Source organism: Scyliorhinus torazame, chromosome 2, assembly GCF_047496885.1.
Source record: "Scyliorhinus torazame isolate Kashiwa2021f chromosome 2, sScyTor2.1, whole genome shotgun sequence".
Taxonomy (NCBI): Eukaryota; Metazoa; Chordata; class Chondrichthyes; order Carcharhiniformes; family Scyliorhinidae; genus Scyliorhinus; species Scyliorhinus torazame.
The window spans coordinates 354770069-354789588 of record NC_092708.1 but is presented as its reverse complement, the minus strand read 5'-3'; the positions used below and the strand labels follow the sequence as shown (position 1 = coordinate 354789588).

Here is a 19520-nt window from a genome sequence, read left to right as displayed (position 1 = left end):
TGTTGCTCTTTTTAACCTTAGTCTATTTGCTCTGTTTAGGTCACCTTTGCTCATGAGTCGTCAGGTATCTTTATGATACCGCCACGTGGTTCAAGTTCAGGTTATGATTAATAACACAGCACACCGCTTAGTAAGGATTAAAACAACGGTCATTTATTATATACAACAAGCAATATTAATACCCTAATACTACTTTCTATATAATAAACCTATCACTACTGGCCAATACTTAACTTAGGAAGAGCCCACCAGGTCAGGGAAACAAATGGCTTGTCCAATCAAATCTGGCCCGCGGGATTCAAAAGGCTGCTACAGGTCGGTGGCTAGGTGTCTCTACCGGATAGCGATCGTTGGATTCAAACTTCCGGTGGCTGGTCTTGCGAAGGTCTCAAGCAGGCGAAGATGAGAGAGAGAGAGAGATCTGAACTGGGACCTTTACTTTTATAGAGCCCAGGGGCTTCCCGCCTCCCGGGGCGGCCCTTGACCCTGAGTCCCAAGTGATTGGATTCTGTCCCCAGTCTCTGGGGTCGATGTGTCCAAAGGTGAGGCGATTCCTTGATCGGGGGGGGGGGGGGGGGGGGGGGGGTCGCTCACCTGTCTTTGTTTCGGCCACTGCAGACCGACAGGTCTGGCCCGGTATTCAATTGCTAATATGTTGCAATTGTTCCCGGGGATAGCCGATTTAACTGTGGATGTCTGAGTAGATTAGGTGTAAACAGTCCTGAATGCAACTGCGGATACCTGGGTTGATGGGCTGTTGATAGCCCTGAGTATCGATCTGGGCTACGTTCCCAGAGCTGAATATGCAAACCTGTCTGCAGCTGCCTGCTTGTGTCTTCTTGGCTGCTTTTCCCAGCAGTCTTTCGGGTTAGCCATTTTAAACTTGGTTTTGGCCAGATTAATCGGAACGCAGCCATTTTACATGGCTACATTCCCGTCTTGTGATCCTAACACGAAGCGTGAAGGATCACATAAATTTTGTCCTCTTCGTTTCCCGACTGGGGGGGGGGGGCACCTCTCACATGGCCACTACTCTGACCCTAGCTATGCACAAAAATATACCTAAACAATTCTTGAGGGCGCTATGTCAGGCAGGGGCATGTGCCTGGAAAAAAAATAAACTGGGAACCTCTAATTTTACCTAAACAATTCTTCAAACTTACAGTCTTATCTCTCTATACAATGACAATTGCAACATTTAATATATTCTTTCCTGGCTTGGCAGTCAAGCTCAGGATCATACATTTCCACACATTCTCTTTTTTTATTTACAGGAAAAAACAAACCGCCAGTGCATGTTTTATTATTCATATGTCGCGGGGGTCTGGGGTCTGGTTGTAGCCGAATATCGGGGATTGGATCCGATAGACCGGGGTTCGAGCGCGGTACGCTCTCCTTTTCCACTTGCGGAGGCGCATGGTCTGTACTGCACAACTGAGTATAGCCAATGCCAACAGTGCCTCAATGATGTACGATAGGGAGTACCATGTTATGAACTTGGCACACCAGGATAATGCAGCGTGGTTGGTGACTGGGCCCTCGGTACTACTGGGCCGTGAAGTGTTAACAGTAAAGGGGTTTGGAGTAATGGGGTCCGCGTTCCTGCGCAACAAAAAGTTCATAACAAGCATGTTGAGCACGAAGAAAGGAGTCCTCATGGCTGTCTTCTTTCTTTCCTTTTCCTGTTTTTGCTGGTTTTCTCCGGACTTGGAGCTTCTGGAGTTCTGTAAGACAAGCGTAGTGTGTGTAAGTACTTCGGTTTAATATCTGGTGTGTCTGTCCTTCTTGGGGCCAATTAAACCCTTATAATTGGTCACAGTATGTGACTCTCCCCTCATTTTTTTTTTCAAAACAAATGTTTGGACACGGCACACTTCCCAATGGTGGACCAGTGCTAACTTTATCATCCAAATGCTCTAGGATGTAAATACCATGTGGCCGCAACCCAAAGGTTGCCTAAATAAAATAAAACGTTTTTTGACAGAAAAGTTCGAATGAGGTGCGTGTGGGCCGCGACGGGTAAGATTTGGGTGGAGTCCCCGGGTAGGACGGCTACCAACACCGTATCTTCCCTACCCGAGCGTTTTTGACCAACGGGGGGTCCCCAGGCAGGGCGGGTCTCACGCCGTTTCTCCACTGCATGAGCGACCAAAGAACGGACAAAAATTTAGTCATCATGGTGGGGTTACTGTTCTGATTCTACCATCCAGTCAGAAGAGTAGCTACGATCGGGTGTCTGAGGCAAGTCCTCAGAGGTATCGGCCGAATGGGCGTGTGGCGGTGGTGGGTGTCTGAGGCAAGTCCTCAGAGGTATCGGCAGAATGGGCGTGTGGCCGCGGTGGGTGCCAGCAGGAAAAATTAAAAGTTCAGGTGAATGGGTGTGGGGTGGTGAGAAAATTCTCCTGTAGGACGAACAACATTTAACAAACGGACAGACAACATAAAACATTTAAGAAACAGACAGACAACGTAAAACATTCTGCAGGTTCCATCAGAAACGACAACACTTTTCACCACGTGTCTCCTTTAAATCATCATGTGGACACCTCAGTTCTCGGTCAATACGGGCTCTGCCTTTTTCTTATCGAGAGTGCCTGTCGGTTGGGCACTCTGTGGTTTCTTAGGGCCTTTGCATTCCCTAGCAAAATGTCCCAATTGGCCGCAATTGTAGCACTCTTGCGGTTTGGCTGGGGGGCTGTTCTTTCCCTCGTTTACCCAGGCGGGGTTGTGAAGAGTGGTTCTTACTGCCTGCACATCTGCGGCAGCTTGGTTTTCCTCAGGTGCTCTAGTGGCTGATTTACCGTGAGCCGCTTGTTCCCAAACGCGGGACAATCTCTTGACCACCCACTTCTCATTATGAGCCTCCTCCGAGGGGTCATAATTGCTACAGGCATTCTGTCCTGCTTCCGTGGCATGGGAGATAAGGGTGCGGGTCCATTTGGCCATATTGTCTGGGGACAAATGGGCACGATCTACGTTGCCGAAAACGGCTTCAAAGTGAATCCACAAGTGTCCTGCGAACGCTGTGGGGTGTTCAGACTTTTTCTGTCTGCATTTAACATAGAACATAGAACAATACAGCGCAGTACAGGCCCTTCGGCCCACGATGTTGCACCGAAACAAAAGCCATCTAACCTACACTATGCCATTATCATCCATATGTTTATCCAATAAACTTTTAAATGCCCTCAATGTTGGCGAGTTCACTACTGTAGCAGGTAGGGCATTCCACGGCCTCACTACTCTTTGCGTAAAGAACCTACCTCTGACCTCTGTCCTATATCTATTACCCCTCAGTTTAAAGTTATGTCCCCTCGTGCCAGCCATATCCATCCGCGGGAGAAGGCTCTCACTGTCCACCCTATCCAACCCCCTGATCATTTTGTATGCCTCTATTAAGTCTCCTCTTAACCTCCTTCTCTCCAACGAAAACAACCTCAAGTCCATCAGCCTTTCCTCATAAGATTTTCCCTCCATACCAGGCAACATCCTGGTAAATCTCCTCTGCACCCGCTCCAAAGCCTCCACGTCCTTCCTATAATGCGGTGACCAGAACTGTACGCAATACTCCAAATGCGGCCGTACCAGAGTTCTGTACAGCTGCAACATGATCTCCCGACTCCGGAACTCAATCCCTCTACCAATAAAGGCCAACACTCCATAGGCCTTCTTCACAACCCTATCAACCTGGGTGGCAACTTTCAGGGATCTATGTACATGGACACCTAGATCCCTCTGCTCATCCACACTTTCAAGAACTTTACCATTAGCCAAATATTCCGCATTCCTGTTATTCCTTCCAAAGTGAATCACCTCACACTTCTCTACATTAAACTCCATTTGCCACCTCTCAGCCCAGCTCTGCAGCTTATCTATATCCCTCTGTAACCTGCTACATCCTTCCACACTATCGACAACACCACCGACTTTAGTATCGTCTGCAAATTTACTCACCCACCCTTCTGCGCCTTCCTCTAGGTCATTGATAAAAATGACAAACAGCAACGGCCCCAGAACAGATCCTTGTGGTACTCCACTTGTGACTGTACTCCATTCTGAACATTTCCCATCAACCACCACCCTCTGTCTTCTTTCAGCTAGCCAATTTCTGATCCACATCTCTAAATCACCCTCAATCCCCAGCCTCCGTATTTTTTGCAATAGCCTACCGTGGGGAACCTTATCAAACGCTTTGCTGAAATCCATATACACCACATCAACTGCTCTACCCTCGTCTACCTGTTCAGTCACCTTCTCAAAGAACTCAATAAGGTTTGTGAGGCATGACCTACCCTTCACAAAGCCATGCTGACTATCCCTGATCATATTATTCCTATCTAGATGATTATAAATCTTGTCTCTTATAATCCCCTCCAAGACTTTACCCACTACAGACGTGAGGCTCACCGGTCTATAGTTGCCGGGGTTGTCTCTGCTCCCCTTTTTGAACAAAGGGACCACATTTGCTGTCCTCCAGTCCTCTGGCACTATTCCTGTAGCCAATGATGACATAAAAATCAAAGCCAAAGGTCCAGCAATCTCTTCCCTGGCCTCCCAGAGAATCCTAGGATAAATCCCATCAGGTCCCGGGGACTTATCTATTTTCAGCCTGTCCAGAATTGCCAACACCTCTTCCCTACGTACCTCAATGCCATCTATTCTATTAGCCTGGGGCTCAGCATTCTCCTCCACAACATTATCTTTTTCCTGAGTGAATACTGACGAAAAATATTCATTTAGTATCTCGCCTATCTCTTCAGACTCCACACACAATTTCCCATCCCTGTCCTTGACTGGTCCTACTCTTTCCCTAGTCATTCGCTTATTCCTGACATACCTATAGAAAGCTTTTGGGTTTTCCTTGATCCTTCCTGCCAAATACTTCTCATGTCCCCTCCTTGCTCGTCTTAGCTCTCTCTTTAGATCCTTCCTCGCTACCTTGTAACTATCCATCGCCCCAACCGAAACTTCACACTTCATCTTCACATAGGCCTCCTTCTTCCTCTTAACAAGAGATTCCACTTCCTTGGTAAACCACGGTTCCCTCGCTCGACGCCTTCCTCCCTGTCTGACCGGTACATACTTATCAAGAACACGCAGTAGCTGATCCTTGAACAAGCCCCACTTATCCAGTGTGCCCAACACTTGCAGCCTACTTCTCCACCTTATCCCCCCCAAGTCACGTCTAATGGCATCATAATTGCCCTTCCCCCAGCTATAACTCTTGCCCTGCGGTGTATACTTATCCCTTTCCATCATTAACGTAAACGTCACCGAATTGTGGTCACTGTCCCCAAAGTGCTCTCCTACCTCCAAATCCAACACCTGGCCTGGTTCATTACCCAAAACCAAATCCAACGTGGCCTCGCCTCTTGTTGGCCTGTCAACATATTGTTTCAGGAAACCCTCCTGCACACACTGTACAAAAAACGACCCATCTATTGTACTCGAACTATATCTTTTCCAGTCAATATTTGGAAAGTTAAAGTCTCCCATAATAACTACCCTGTTACTTTCGCTCATATCCAGAATCATCTTCGCCATCTTTCCTCTACATCCCTAGAACTATTAGGAGGCCTATAAAAAAACTCCCAACAGGGTGACCTCTCCTTTCCTGTTTCTAACTTCAGCCCATACTACCTCGGAAGATGAGTCCCCATCTAGCATCCTCTCCGCCACCGTAATACTGCTCTTGACTAGCAGCGCCACACCTCCCCCTCTTTTGCCTCCTTCTCTGAGCTCACTAAAACACCTAAACCCCGGAACCTGCAACATCCATTCGTGTCCCTGCTCTATCCATGTCTCCGAAATGGCCACAACATCAAGTCCCAGGTACCGTATTCAGACCGTCTACGGGGTCGCCCCGGTTGTACCCGATCGCATCCAGGATCGCCGTATGCATTTCTGCAAGGGTGCCTCCCCCTACATTCTGTGGGTCGGGAAGGGCTGCTGCGACCGATGGGTTTAAGCTGAGGACCGTGAGCTTTACCTGCTCTTTCTCATCCAGGCCGTACATGGTCGCCTGGTGTTTGACGGTGGCAAAGAAATGGTGTGGGTCTGAAGCGGGGAGGAACGGTGTGATTTTGGCACACGCGTCCCGTAATTGGGTCACTGTGAGGGGAGTGGAATATAAGACCTCCGCCTCGTCTGCTGTGGCGGTGCGGTGGGTCGTTACAGGGTTCATGGGAGCCTGTATTTGTTGTGTGGGGGGGTGGGGTGCTTTCCTCCTTTGGGGTTTTCCCTGTGCACATGCTCCCTGAACATATCTCTGCGCTGTCTCCTGCAATTCTTCCCAATCAGGGCCGTCTTCCTGTTCTAAACTTTCCCCAAAGGTTTCTTGAAATCCCTTTTGGACAGAAAGCAGTGCTTTCAAGTCTGCAACCTGCTTTCGGCACTTTGCATGGTCTAAAGTACTCTGCCTTTGTTCCGTTGCTGTGGCGTGGAGTGCTCTCAAGGCTGCCTTGAGATCACTGCATTGTTTCTTGAGCTTCTCTAACTGGTTTTCTGTTTCTTTCTTTACCAGGACTGCACGCTGCAGGTCCTGATAAGCCTTCTCATATTGTGACTGGAAACTACTCAAGTGCGCCAGACAAGATTGGTGACCCCGTTTGACATCAGCCACCTCTTCGTCTTTTGCTGCTAATTTCCCTTTCAATTCCTGGTTCTCCTTCTCAATTTCACATATATCGGTTTTACTTATCCGATGTATGCCTTCTATTTCCTTGCGGAGCGTCCTGACGACCTCCTCTGTGCCTCGCAATTGTGCCAGACAGGACACAATTGCCATCGGCTTGCGCGCTTTTGCTAAACTCTTTCTGTGAATCTCACTCAGGTTCTCCCACCAAGTATGCCCTATACTTTCAGGACCTGAGTCGTCGTTATTACAGAAATCCTTCCACATGGGCCATCCTTTGCCCTGCAGAAATTTGCGGATTTCCACTTCCCAAACGGGACACTGTCCCGCTCCTACGCTGCTGAATGGTGTGACAGCAAAATCTTTGGGGTTCATGAGGCGCTGCATCGCTTGCATTGCCTGCATGGCTCTCTCTTATCTGCTCGTTACGTTCGAATTTGGAACAGGGGGCTAAGGTGGTGTGGTAGATACGGGTACGGCTTGCGCTAATTTCCGAAATACCAACTGCCGACAGTTTAGACGCAACAAAAAATCTATCAGTTTTGCCTTATAACCCTGTTAGTTACGCATGCCGAATTGTGAATTATTAACCAGAACCGCTTGAACACTCGTGGGTTTTTTTTTTTGTTTGTTTCCGATTGGATTCTAATTCAAAATGTTGGGGTTCTCCCGGAGTGGTTTTCCACTTCTATGTCGGGTCCCGTCAGGATGTCGCCAGTTATGTTGCTCTTTTTAACCTTAGTCTATTTGCTCTGTTTAGGTCACCTTTGCTCATGAGTCGCCAGGTATCTTTATGATACCGCCACGTGGTTCAAGTTCAGGTTATGATTAATAACACAGCACACCGCTTGGTAAGGATTAAAACAACGGTCATTTATTATATACAACAAGCAATATTAATACCCTAATACTACTTTCTATATAATAAACCTATCACTACTGGCCAATACTTAACTTAGGAAGAGCCCACCAGGTCAGGGAAACAAATGGCTTGTCCAATCAAATCTGGCCCGCGGGATTCAAAAGGCTGCTACAGGTCGGTGGCTAGGTGTCTCTACCGGATAGTGATCGTTGGATTCAAACTTACGGTGGCCGGTGGCTGGTCTTGCGAAGGTCTCAAGCAGGCGAAGATGAGAGAGAGAGAGATCTGAACTGGGACCTTTAGTTTTATAGGGTTTAGGGGCTTCCCGCCTCCTGGGGCGGCCCTTGACCCTGAGTCCCAAGTGATTGGATTCTGTCCCCAGTCTCTGGGGTCGATGTGTCCAATGGTGAGGCGATTCCTTGATCGGGGGGTGGTCGCTCACCTGTCTTTGTTTCGGCCACTGCAGACCGACAGGTCTGGCCCGGTATTCAATTGCTAATATGTTGCAATTGTTCCCGGGGATAGCCGATTTAACTGTGGATGTCTGAGTAGATTAGGTGTAAACAGTCCTGAATGCAACTGCGGATACCTAGGTTGATGGGCTGTTGATAGCCCTGAGTATCGATCTGGGCTACGTTCCCAGAGCTGAATATGCAAACCTGTCTGCAGCTGCCTGCTTGTGTCTTCTTGGCTGCTTTTCCCAGCAGTCTTTCGGGTTAGCCATTTTAAACTGGGTTTTGGCCAGATTAATCGGAACGCAGCCATTTTACATGGCTACAACATGTACACTTCACATTTCTACTTGTCTTCACTTCAGCCAAACTCTTTGGGCTTCACTGTTGATCAGGTCTGTCTCCGACAAAGTGTTGACTTGCTTCCATTCTGCAATTTTCTCATTTCCCTTCTTGTGGGGTCTTTCATTACCCTCCTTCTGGGTCTTCTTTGTTTCACTTTCTGTGGTCTCCTATTGCCTTTTCTTTGAGGTCATTGTTGCCTCACCTGAGGTCTTCTGTCGCCTTTTGTTTGAAGTGTTCATTGGGTATGGATCTTTTTTGAGAGTCACCCCCCTCCCCTCCCAAATCTGGGGTTATCACTAACCTTCCTGTCCATAGCTGTTTGTCCCTTCTTATGATTGCCACTTCAAATTGTTTAGCACTGTTGCTTCACAGCGCCAGGGTCCCAGGTTCGATTCCCGGCTTGGGTCACTGTCTGTACGGAGTCTGCATGTTCTCCCTGTGTCTGCGTGGGTTTCCTCCGGGTGCTCCGATTTCCTCCCACAAGTCCCGAAAGATGTGCTGTTAGGTGAATTCTCACTTTCTGTACCTCTGTGAACCCGAACATGCTCCAGAATGTGGTGACTAGCGGCTTTTGGAGGAGGGTTTTACATCTGCATTCGCCGTGAGTGCAAATGGTGACATGAGTGCAAAACCCCACAAGAGCTGGAAAACAAGAATCTCACCAGCGAGATCTTGTTTTCCGATTTTTCCCAGGCCCTCACCCCGGAAGGTCGGGAACCTGAAGTGATCATCTCCCTGGACACAGAAAAGGCCTTTGACAGAGTCGGATGGAAGTACATCATTGAGGTACTGGAGCGGTTCGGGTTTGGAGCAGGGTTCACAGCCTGGGTGAAACCCCGGTACAGCGCTCCCACAGCAAGCTTACGGAAAAATACCACCAGCTCTAAGTACCTCCAGCTGCACAGAGGCACAAGGCAGGGATGCCCGCTGCTGTTCGCCCTTGCGATCAAACCACTGGCGATTGCACTTACGGTGGCAAAGAACTGGAAGGGGATCTGGAGAGGAGACAGAGCACAGGGTCTCGCTCTGTGCAGATGACCTGCTCCTCTCCATCCCGGACCCACAAAGCAGCATGAAAGGAATCATGGCGCTCTTGAAAGAATTTGTAGCCTTCTCGGGCTACAAACTCAACCTCGGCAAAAGTGAGGTCTTCCCGGTGAACCCTCAAGGGGGACGGGCAGAGCAAGAGGGAATGCCATTTAAATAGGCCCGCCGCAAATTCCGCTACCTGGGGATCCAAATCATTCACGACTGGACAGGGATCCACAAATGGAACCTGACCAGCCTGATGGAGAAAGTAAAAAAGGTCTTGCAGAGATGGAACACACTCCCACTCCCCCTGGCAGGAAGAGTGCAGAAGATCAAGAAGAACGTACTGCCCAGGTTCCTCTTCCTGTGCAGATCCATTCTGATCTACATCCACAAGGCCTTCTTCAATTCATTAGAAAAACTGGCCATGCCGTTTGTGGTTGGGGGATGGTGGTGGGGGGTGGGGGGTGGTTGGGGGGGGGGGGGGGGGGTGGGGGGGGGGGGGGGGGGGAGACCGCAAGGATCCCAAAAAGGGTACTGCAGAGAGCGAGAACCATGAGGGGCCTAGCCCTCCCAAATCAGCAATATTACCATTGGGTGACAACTGCGGAGAGGGTAAAGGGGTGGATGAAAGGGACAGAAGCTGAGTAGGTGCTTATGGAGGAGGGCTTCTGCAGGAACCTCCCTCCAGGCCCTGGCCATGGCGGCACTTCCAACCTCACCGAATAAATACTCAACAAGCCTTGTGGTGATAGCAACACTCCGATCATGGAACCAGCTGCGACAGCACTTCGGGCTAACCAAAATGTCCGTTAAGGCCTCCATCTGCAATAACCACAGGTTCATGCTCGCGACAATGGATGCCACCTTCAATAGGTGGAGATAGGATGGAGGGATGCTGTCAGTTAGGGATTTCTACACTGACAACAGATTGACAACACTCGAGGAATTAACAGAGAAGTTCCAACTGACAGGGGGGAAAGAACTAAGACACGTCCAGGTCGGAAACCTCTTACGTAGGGAAAGGAGGGCTTATCCACGACCACTGCAACAGTCATTAGAGGATCTACTAGATGCAGACATCTTAGGGAAAGGGAACTGCAGCAACATGTATGGGCGACTACTGGGGTGGGCTAACACACAACTGGACGAGACAAGAAAAAAGTGGGAGGAGGACTTGAGGTTTGAAATAGGGTGGAGGACTCTGGAGCGAAGCACTGCATAGGGTCAACTCCACCTCTACTTGCGCAAGGCTAAGCCTAATGCAGCTGAAAGTGGTACACAGAGCTCACTTAATTAGAACCCGAATAATCAGGTTCTTCCAGGAGGTGGAGGAGAAATGCAAATGGTGCATGGGGCCCAGCCAACCACGCCCACATGTTCTGGCCTTGCCCCAGACTTGTTGGGTTTTGGACAGCCTTCTTTGAGGCAATATCTGGTATGTTCTGGTGCTTGGCCGGATGGAATTAGTGCACTAGAGAACGTCTAGTTCGCTACTAGTTGAATGTTTATTGATTAACAATAACGTGGGTCAGATAACAATATGAAAACTACTAAAACCACTAACTATTAAATTATTATTAGAAAATTATCTAAGCGCTGTTACAAATCCAACTATCCACTAAGATGACTATCTCCAGACGCCCCGAGGTGGCCGTGTCTCGTGATTGTTCTTTACTGCCACCTGCTGGTTTGAGGTATCTGTTAATATTTCCAGAACTGCTTATGCATATCATTACAATGTCCAAGGTGATGGGGATGAGGGTGGAGTCTTGCCCAAGAGTGTCAGTCTTCGGGGTAACGAACAGGCAGGTCTCTTCATGGGAGAAGGGCCGACGCCCTTACACTTGCCTCCCTAATCGTCCGCCGGAGAATCCTGATTGGCTGGCGATCAGCAGCACCACCCAAAGCTGCAGATTGGTTGTCTGACCTATTGGATTTACTCCAGGTGGAGAAAATTAAATTTGCCATCCGGGGGTCAGAAGAGGCCTTCCGCAAAACATGGGAGACATTCACCCAGTTGGTCCAAGACCTGTTTGTAGCCAACAGCCAATAAGCCAGAGGAAGGGAGTCGGTAGCCACGGTACAACAATGAAAGTGGGGAGGGAGGGGGTGTGGAATAAAGAGGCATGGAACCCATCCTTGCCCAGCAAATAACAAAATACATGTCATCATGCCAACCCAATAGAAACAGGAATATGAATTGATGAGCAGATGACTAGAAGGGGAGGGGGAATCAGGAAGAAAAGGGGAAAAGCAAAGCAGGGAAACCAGCTAGTACTAAACGGCTATTGGAGAACGTAAAACAAGAAGCTGTAACCGTGGTAAGACAACCAATGTAAATAATGGAAGACGTTCGATATATATATATATATATTTTTCGATGTATGTTCATGCTCACCTTTGTTCCGTATAATATGGAAAATCCTGAATAAAAACGTTTTATAAAGTAGGTAAATAAATTATATCATACCATTACGACCACATACCGTTACGACCACACCTGATGTTATTGGCTTAGTATTTAAGTTAATTATGGAATGTGTGTTTTTGTTTTACCTTTAAATTTAATTATGGTTTCTTTTTTTTTCTTACTTTTATATTATTTTGGTCTGGTTTGTATTGATCATTCTGAAAAAAATTCATAAATATATATTTTTTAAATTGCTAAGCCGGCCAGCCCCCCGAGTGACGTCTGCCTCACTGATTATAAAGCTTTTTTAACTGTGAAAATGGAAAAGAAGAGCGACTGACCTTAAACGCACAGAATTCCTGTAACACGTTTAGAATGTTAAAAATTAACATAATTTATTAAAAAGAACACAATAAAAGTTACACAGTTAAAACAATCTTACAGAACAACCATTAAAAAAAAAAGTCAAAAGCGCACAGTTAAGAAACATTTTGGCAAAAGCCCCTTACAGATCCTTTACGATAAAAATTCAGTAAATATTATCCAAGTCAAGGAATTGTTGTCACTTTAATAAAGGTACACCTCACTTCTCAGACACTACCACTCTGATGTGGAATTCTGAAAGGAAGTTCAGAAATGAACTGTTTCGTAAAACAAGTTTCTCCTGGCTTAACACTGGGTGGCTGCCTCCAATTACAAACTTTCACAGCCTCTAAGCATCTCACACTAAAGGAGTTGGTCTCAAGGGCTATCCCCCACAGCATCTCCACTCAGTTAAATATTTTTTCCCCCTTTCATCTCGGGTTCCATTGTCCTCAAACACCTCTTTGAACTCAATTTCTCCAAATATAAAAATCTTTCATGTTTTCTATTTTGCACATATTTTCTGGCCAAGAAAATTCAACATACTTTCCCTGTTTACTCATGGAATGCGCAAATGTTCCTTCTCACCTGTGAACTCCCTTTTGAAATTCAACAGCTGAAATACCACTTTCCCAACTTATCTCAATATGCAAATTTCAGATCCAAACCTGTAACTCAACCCCACCATAATTGCTCATTACAAACACCCAAACCTAACGGGTGTGATTCTCCCAAAAGAATTTTTAAGTTAATTTGTGGCGGGTGTTTCAGGGAGTTTCCTGCCGGCTCTACCGGTGAGTTCCCCACCACGTTCTGTTCTGTTTCCCGAGGGTCCTCGTGGGTGAGCCACAAGGCAGCCAGTGCTGCCTGGGATGAGGTGGCGCCAGCCGTAAACTCGAATAACATAACCAAGAGGACTGGCCAGCAGTGCAGGAAGAAGGTCAATGACCAGCACCAGGCAGCATGAGTGAATAAATACCAACAACCACCCCCACCCCCGCCAAGACCCTTCCGCCCCCATGGGAGCATCCACCCCCCAACTCTCCATGTGACTCCCAGCTTTCCCTCCCCCCGAAACCCCGCCTTCACACCCCCTCTCCCATCACTTTGAACCACACATGCGACTAACGAGATCCCTCTGTGTCTCCGCAGGAAATACTGTCCCACAATCAGCGGGAGAGGGCCCAGATATAAGAATCTTCACTTCCTTCGAGGAGTGGGCCCAGCTGCAGCCCTCCTGGGGTGGCCAAAGAACCGAGGTAGACTGGTGGATTATAGGCCTCCATTGATTCTTCAGTCTCCACAGGGAGGCTGCAGCCAGACGCCGATCACTGCTGGCCCACACAAATGTCGACCAGGCGGAATGGCATCTGGGGCTTTCCAGGACCATTGGAGACTCCTGGTTGGTCAGAGCAAGTGCAGGGTGGCTTCCTGGCCCTCCCCCTGTACCACAAGCACCTTGGCACTGCCCAGCTGGCACCTTGGCAGGTGCCCGGATGGCACTACCAAACCAGCAGGAGCACTCGGAGGAGGAGGGAGACAGGGACAAGGATGATGAGGAGGCGCCGGACCAGCAGGGGCTGGAGGACGAGGCTTGGGAGGAACCTGAGGCTCAGCTGGAGGCTGCGGGACAGGCGGCAGCGGTGAGGGTCATGGAAGCCCTCATACTGGCCCGTTTCACCTATGATATGGCCTGGTACATCGTCACATCCTTACCCACCCACCACCCCCATTTCTCACCCTCCCAGGGTATGTGTCACATCACTCCAGGGTCCTGGGACTGTGTCGGCACTGTTAACGGGTCACTGTCAAGGGCAGTGGGGTGATGATAACCCGCAGAGATCTGGACGCTGATACTCCTCAATCTATAACATTGTCTGATCCCTGCCTGTCTTCTGAGTGCTCGCCTGCATGCCGTGATGCATTGTGGAAGAAAGTGACAGAGGCTTCCTACTGGTTGTTGTTCTGGCCCAGTGTTTAGCGAACCCCAAAGTGTATCATGGAGTTTACCTGACCCACAACCTTTAAGAGATTGTGGTTGTGGGGAACACACAGGCCTACTTTATAGCTGTGATGCAACAGAAATCTACAGTACTTTTAAATTAAAACAATGTTTATTTATGAAACCAGTTAACACTTTATAAACCCCCAGTAAACATCGTAACTATCAACACCGAAACTTCCCCCAAAGAATACAGTACTCTCTAAGTAACTCTTAATCTTGCCTTGCAACATCCATACGACAAAAAGAACCCTTTGTACAGAAATACATCAGGTTTAACTTCACTATTGAGAACAGCTACCACGTTGAAATCACCAAATGAACATTCATAAGCTTGCAGAGATTCATACACATCTTGCTGTTACTGCAGCTTCTCCAAATCTAAAACAAAACTAAACACACCCTGTAGTTGCGAGTCCAAAGCGAAAGTAAAGCAGACAGACAGCCCAGCTCCACCCACACTCTAACATCACTGATAAACACCCATTTCTTAAAGGTACATCCACTACAGCTATTTTATAAACCCCATTTCTTAAAGGTACTCTCACATGACATTGTACACAAGGGTGTTTATTGTCCACTCTCCCGATGGTGCAGCCCCCCTCACCCTCCAACCACCCCAACCCCCTACCTATCCCGTCCCCCCTTCCCCGGTTCCTTCCGTGATCCTCTGTGTTTTGCCCTCCGAGCTCTACAACTATGTCTAGGTATGTCCCCAGGATGCACATCTGAGGTGGAGGCAGCCAGCAGCTTATCTCTTCCCATGGCCCTCGATGCCCCTGGCAGGCGTCCTCTGGAGGCTCTGAGGCCGCATGGCGCCGGCTCACTTGTCGGCGGCATATGCACAATGTGCTGCCCTGTCCCATGTGCTGACCCCACGACGCGGCCTCATAAGGGGAGTGGAACTCGGAAGAGCTAGTGGCCATCATCACCGCCCCATGGGACGGGTCCGGGTTGGCACTCAGCGCCCCCTCCTCCCAATCGGTACCCTAGGACCCTGGCGTTCACCTTGGGATGGAGGGGCAGCTGGTTCGAGCCCCGGCTGCCCCTGCATCATCTGGCTCTGCCAGCCCTAGCGGTTCACCGTGGTCCGCACCATCGTGTCGATGCCCTTGGCGATGCTCCTCAGTGATTCATAGAATCATAGAATTTACAGTGCAGAAGGCGGCCATTCAGCCTATCAAGTCTGCACCCGCCCTTACAAAGAGCATTCTACTGAAGCCCATGTATCTGCCCTATCCCAGTAACCCCCACTTATCAGTTTTTGGACACTTAAGGGAAATTTAGCATGGCCAATCCACCTAACCCGCACATGTTTGGACTCTAGGAGGAAACCGGAGCACCCGGAGGAAACACACGCAGACACGGTGAGTACGTGCGGATTCCACACAGTCACCTCAGGGGTGGGATTCTCCCCTACCCGGCGGGGCGGGGGGTTCCGGCGTAATGGAGTGGTGGGAACCATTCCGGTTAGAAGTCTCTGCACCTTTAGAAGCCAAGCCCTCACCTTGAGGGGCTAGGCCCGCGCCGGAGCAGTTTCCGCTCCACCGGCTGGTGGGAAAGGCCTTTGGCGCCACACCACGCCAGCCGGCGGCGAAAGGTCTTCGGCGGGCGACGTGGATCGGCGCATGCGCTGGAGCGTCAGCGGCTGCTGATATCATCCCCGCGCATGCGCAAGGGAGGGGGGTCTCTTCCGCCTCTGCCATAGTGAAGACCATGGCGAAGGTGGAAGAAAAAGAGTGCCCCCACGGCACAGGCCCGCCCGCGGATCGGTGGGCCCCGATTGCGGGCCAGGCCACCGTGGGGGCACCCCCCCGGGGCCAGATCGCCCCGCACCCCCCCCCCCCAGGACCCCGTAGCCTGCTCGCGCTGCCTTGTCTGGCCGTTCAAAAGGTGGTTTAATCCACGTTGGCGGGACAGGCATTCCAGCAGCGGGACTTCGGCCCATCGCGGGCCGGAGAATCGGCAGTGGTGGGCCCGCCGACCGGCGCGGTGCGATTCCCGCCCCCCCCCGCCGAATCTCTGGTGGTGGAGACTTCGGGACACGGTGGGGGCGGGACTCACGCCAGCCGCCGACGATTCTCCGACCCGGCGGGGGGGCGGAGAATCCCGCCCCAGATGTGCATCCTGGGGACATACCTAGACATAGTCGTAGATTCCGGCCGGGAATCGAATCTGGGACCCTGTATTTGTGAAGCAACTGTGCTAACCACAATGCTACCGTGCTGCCCATAGGACCCTGGGGTTCATCTTGGGATGGGGGGGCAGCTGATTAGACCAGGATTTCCAGCGCCTTGGCAATGCCCACCTGCGACTGGGACAAGCTCCGCAGCGCCTCGGCCATTCCCATCTTAAAGCGGGACATGTCCCGCAGAATCTCATCAAGGTCGGCTTGGTTCTGGGTAATATCCCCCAGTGAGGCAGACATGTTGCCGAGACCCCTCAGCCATGGCCGTCACCGACTGCACGATGCCTTGGACACCTTCATTAATGGTGCCGACGTCGTGCACCAGATGCTTCACTGCAGTTGCCACCATAGCAGTGTTGGCCTCGGTGCCACTCATTGCTGGCACCATCTCCTGCGCCATAGCCTCTGGAACTCCTCCAATCGACTATGGATCTGCTGGAGTGACGCTGACATCTCCCTCTGAATGTCCCGGCCGCTCCCTATCAGCTCCGGGTAACTCTGTGCCAGAAGCTGTGTCCAGGGATCCAGCAGACCTCCAACTGCTGTCTCGCCTGGAGGTTCCTGCCTCCACCCGATGTGTATCATCAGCAGTGCGGTGCTCACCAGATTGTGCCCCTGAAGCGTATCCGCTAACATTTCCCACCGAGGTGTGTGTATCTGTGCTGGCGGAGGGTGGGGATTACAGCTGTGCAGCAACCATAACAGTTGCATCCTCCGAGGTGTTCTCCCCGGGGTCACAAGAGGGTGACGCCCGGGATGGGCCAGCGCCTTCGGCTGAAGAATGGACATGTGGGCAGTGGGAGAGATGGGTCGGTCAGTAAGGCAATCACTACTCACGTTTGACAGGTCCTCCCGGTGAAACATGGTTGTTCCTCACCTCTGCGGTGTCCGCCAGCCTCCGCGTTGGTGACTGCCCTGTCCTCAACCACACCAGTTACCTCCAGGGCCCGCCCCTCGAAGTAGGTGAGGATTCTCAAGTCCAGCACCCACCGCCAGTCTGGGCCCTCTCCCGCTGATTATGGGCGAGCTTTTCCTGTGGAGACACAGAGAGTGCATCGTTAGCCATGCGCATGGCTGATGGAGGTGGGGCGGTGAAGGGAGGGTTGGGGTGGAGGGAGGGTTGAAGGAGTGGTTGGAGGGAGGATTGAAGGGGGAGGGGATGAAGGGAGGGTTGGGGTGGAGGGAGTGCTGAAGGGGGAGGGGGATGGAGGGAAGGTTGCAGGTCACCTGGGGGGATGCTCCCTTGGTGGGGGGGGGGTGATGGGGGGGACGTTGGTGTCCACTCACTCGTGTCAGTATCTGAGCTGGCAGCTGTGACTGTAAAAGTATGTGTATTACGGGCCAGGATTTAGAGAACCCCAAAGTGTATCATGGAGTTCACCTGACCCATAACTTTAAATAGATTTTGGTTATGGGGAGCACAAGGGCCCACTTTACAGGTGTGATGCAACAGGGAACTAAAAGTATTTTTAAACAATGTTTATTCTATGAATCCAGTTAACATTTTTAAACACACACAGTAAATATCTTAGCAACTATCAACTCAAATAATCCCCCCCAAAGAATACAGTACTCTATAAGTAACCCTTAATCTTCCTTGCAACATCCATAAGACAATTACCCTCTTCAACACAGCCATCCGGGCTGGGATTCTCCTGCAATTGGCGGGACGACCCGACGCCGGGGCCAAGAGCGGCGCGAACCACTCCGGCGTCTGGCCGCCCGGAAGGTGCGGAATCCTCCGTAATCCTGGCGCTAGGCCGGCACCAGCGGGGTTGGCGCCGCCCCAACCGGCGCCGAAGGGCCGCTGTGGGCCGGCGCAAGTTGGTGCATGCACAGAACCGGCGGCAGGTTCTGGTGCATGCGCAGAACCGCCGGCACGTTTCCTGCGCGTGCGCAGGGGGTTTCCTCTCCGCGCCGGCCATGGCAGAGCCTTACAGAGGCCGGCGCGGAGGGAAGGAGTGCCTCCATGGCACAGGCACGCCCGCAGATCGGTGGACCCTGATCCCGGGCCAGGCCACCGTGGGAGCATCCCCCGGGGCCAGATCCCCCCGCTCCCCCATGAGGACTCCGCTAGCCGCCCTCCAAGCCAGGTCCCGCCGGGATGGAAGTGATTTGAAGACATTCCTCTCATACAGAGAGAGACCGGAATTACACCTTGTTTCTCCGGATGCAGCTCCCAATCTGCAAAACAAAACCAAACACATTCTGTAGCTGCTAGCTCAAAGCAAAAGTAAAACAGACAGACAGCCCAGCTCCATCCACTCACTGCAGCTATTTGATAAACACCCATTTCTTGAAGGTACATCCACTACAGCTATTTGATAAACACACATTTCTTAAAGGTACACCCACTACAGCTATTTGATAAACACCCATTTCGTAAAGGTACTCTCACATAACATGTGAGAGAATGAAATATACCCAATAATGCTTTTCATCTTTTCTGTTCATTAGCTCCATTCATTATAGGAATTATGATGAACCAAGTTAAGAGACTAACAAGGCCTTTCAGGGCCTTTCATTAAGATGGGACGAATAGTGTCTGCTTCTCAGGAAAAATTACATTCTACAATATTCTTTGTTCTAAAGAAAAATCATATTTTTTGCATTGGCTGTACAATGTCATCAAAAATGAATTAAATTTACATCTTAAAGGCATTTTTTCCAATTAAACATGATTGTGCCCTCTTGTCAACAATTGCCAAAATTAGGACTTTAAAATTTATTTTAGGAAACTGGAGATAATATTCAAGATTCACCAATGGAATTCTGTGAAAACCATGAGAAACCGCTGTCAAAAATTGCTGCTGCTGCTACGCAAGATTCTCAAACTTGCACAGTAAGAGAATATACCCTTATCATTTTTGCTAATGCTGATTTTAAAAATTATTTTAGGCCATACTAGTATTTTATTCATCTTTGGAGTATGCAGCACAGTTTTATCGTCGTTGGCTTTTTCTGTATCAATAATGTAAAAGAAAACTGCTGAGAGACAATATAATGTTGATGAACAAATAAAATATTGCTGTGCCAGCTGACTGGCTAGGGTTTTACGATCCTGCCCACTGTGGGACTGGAAATTCCTGCTCGAAGTCAACAGACTTTTGGCTGATCCGTCAAATTTTCCATCCTGCCCATGACGATTCCCATCATGGATGGGACCAGAAAACTTGGCCACAATGTATTTTAAAGTTTATTTGATTTTTCAAAAAATTTATAGAATCATAGA

The 19520-nt window shown here is 49.8% G+C and overlaps 1 protein-coding gene and 1 long non-coding RNA gene across 2 annotated transcripts in view; both read left to right on the top strand.

The window, feature by feature from the left end:
• The window catches only part of LOC140407910 (uncharacterized), a 67287-nt gene extending 48204 nt beyond the window's left edge, over nucleotides 1-19083 (top strand). The window contains exon 3 of the long non-coding RNA XR_011939883.1: nucleotides 19023-19083. This is a non-coding gene — a long non-coding RNA (uncharacterized lncRNA). The remainder of the gene's footprint in view (nucleotides 1-19022) is intronic.
• The window catches only part of LOC140407546 (uncharacterized), a 90543-nt gene continuing 90100 nt past the window's right edge, over nucleotides 19078-19520 (top strand). The window contains exon 1 of the mRNA XM_072494946.1: nucleotides 19078-19130. The gene's annotated coding sequence lies outside the window, so the exon portion shown is untranslated. The remainder of the gene's footprint in view (nucleotides 19131-19520) is intronic.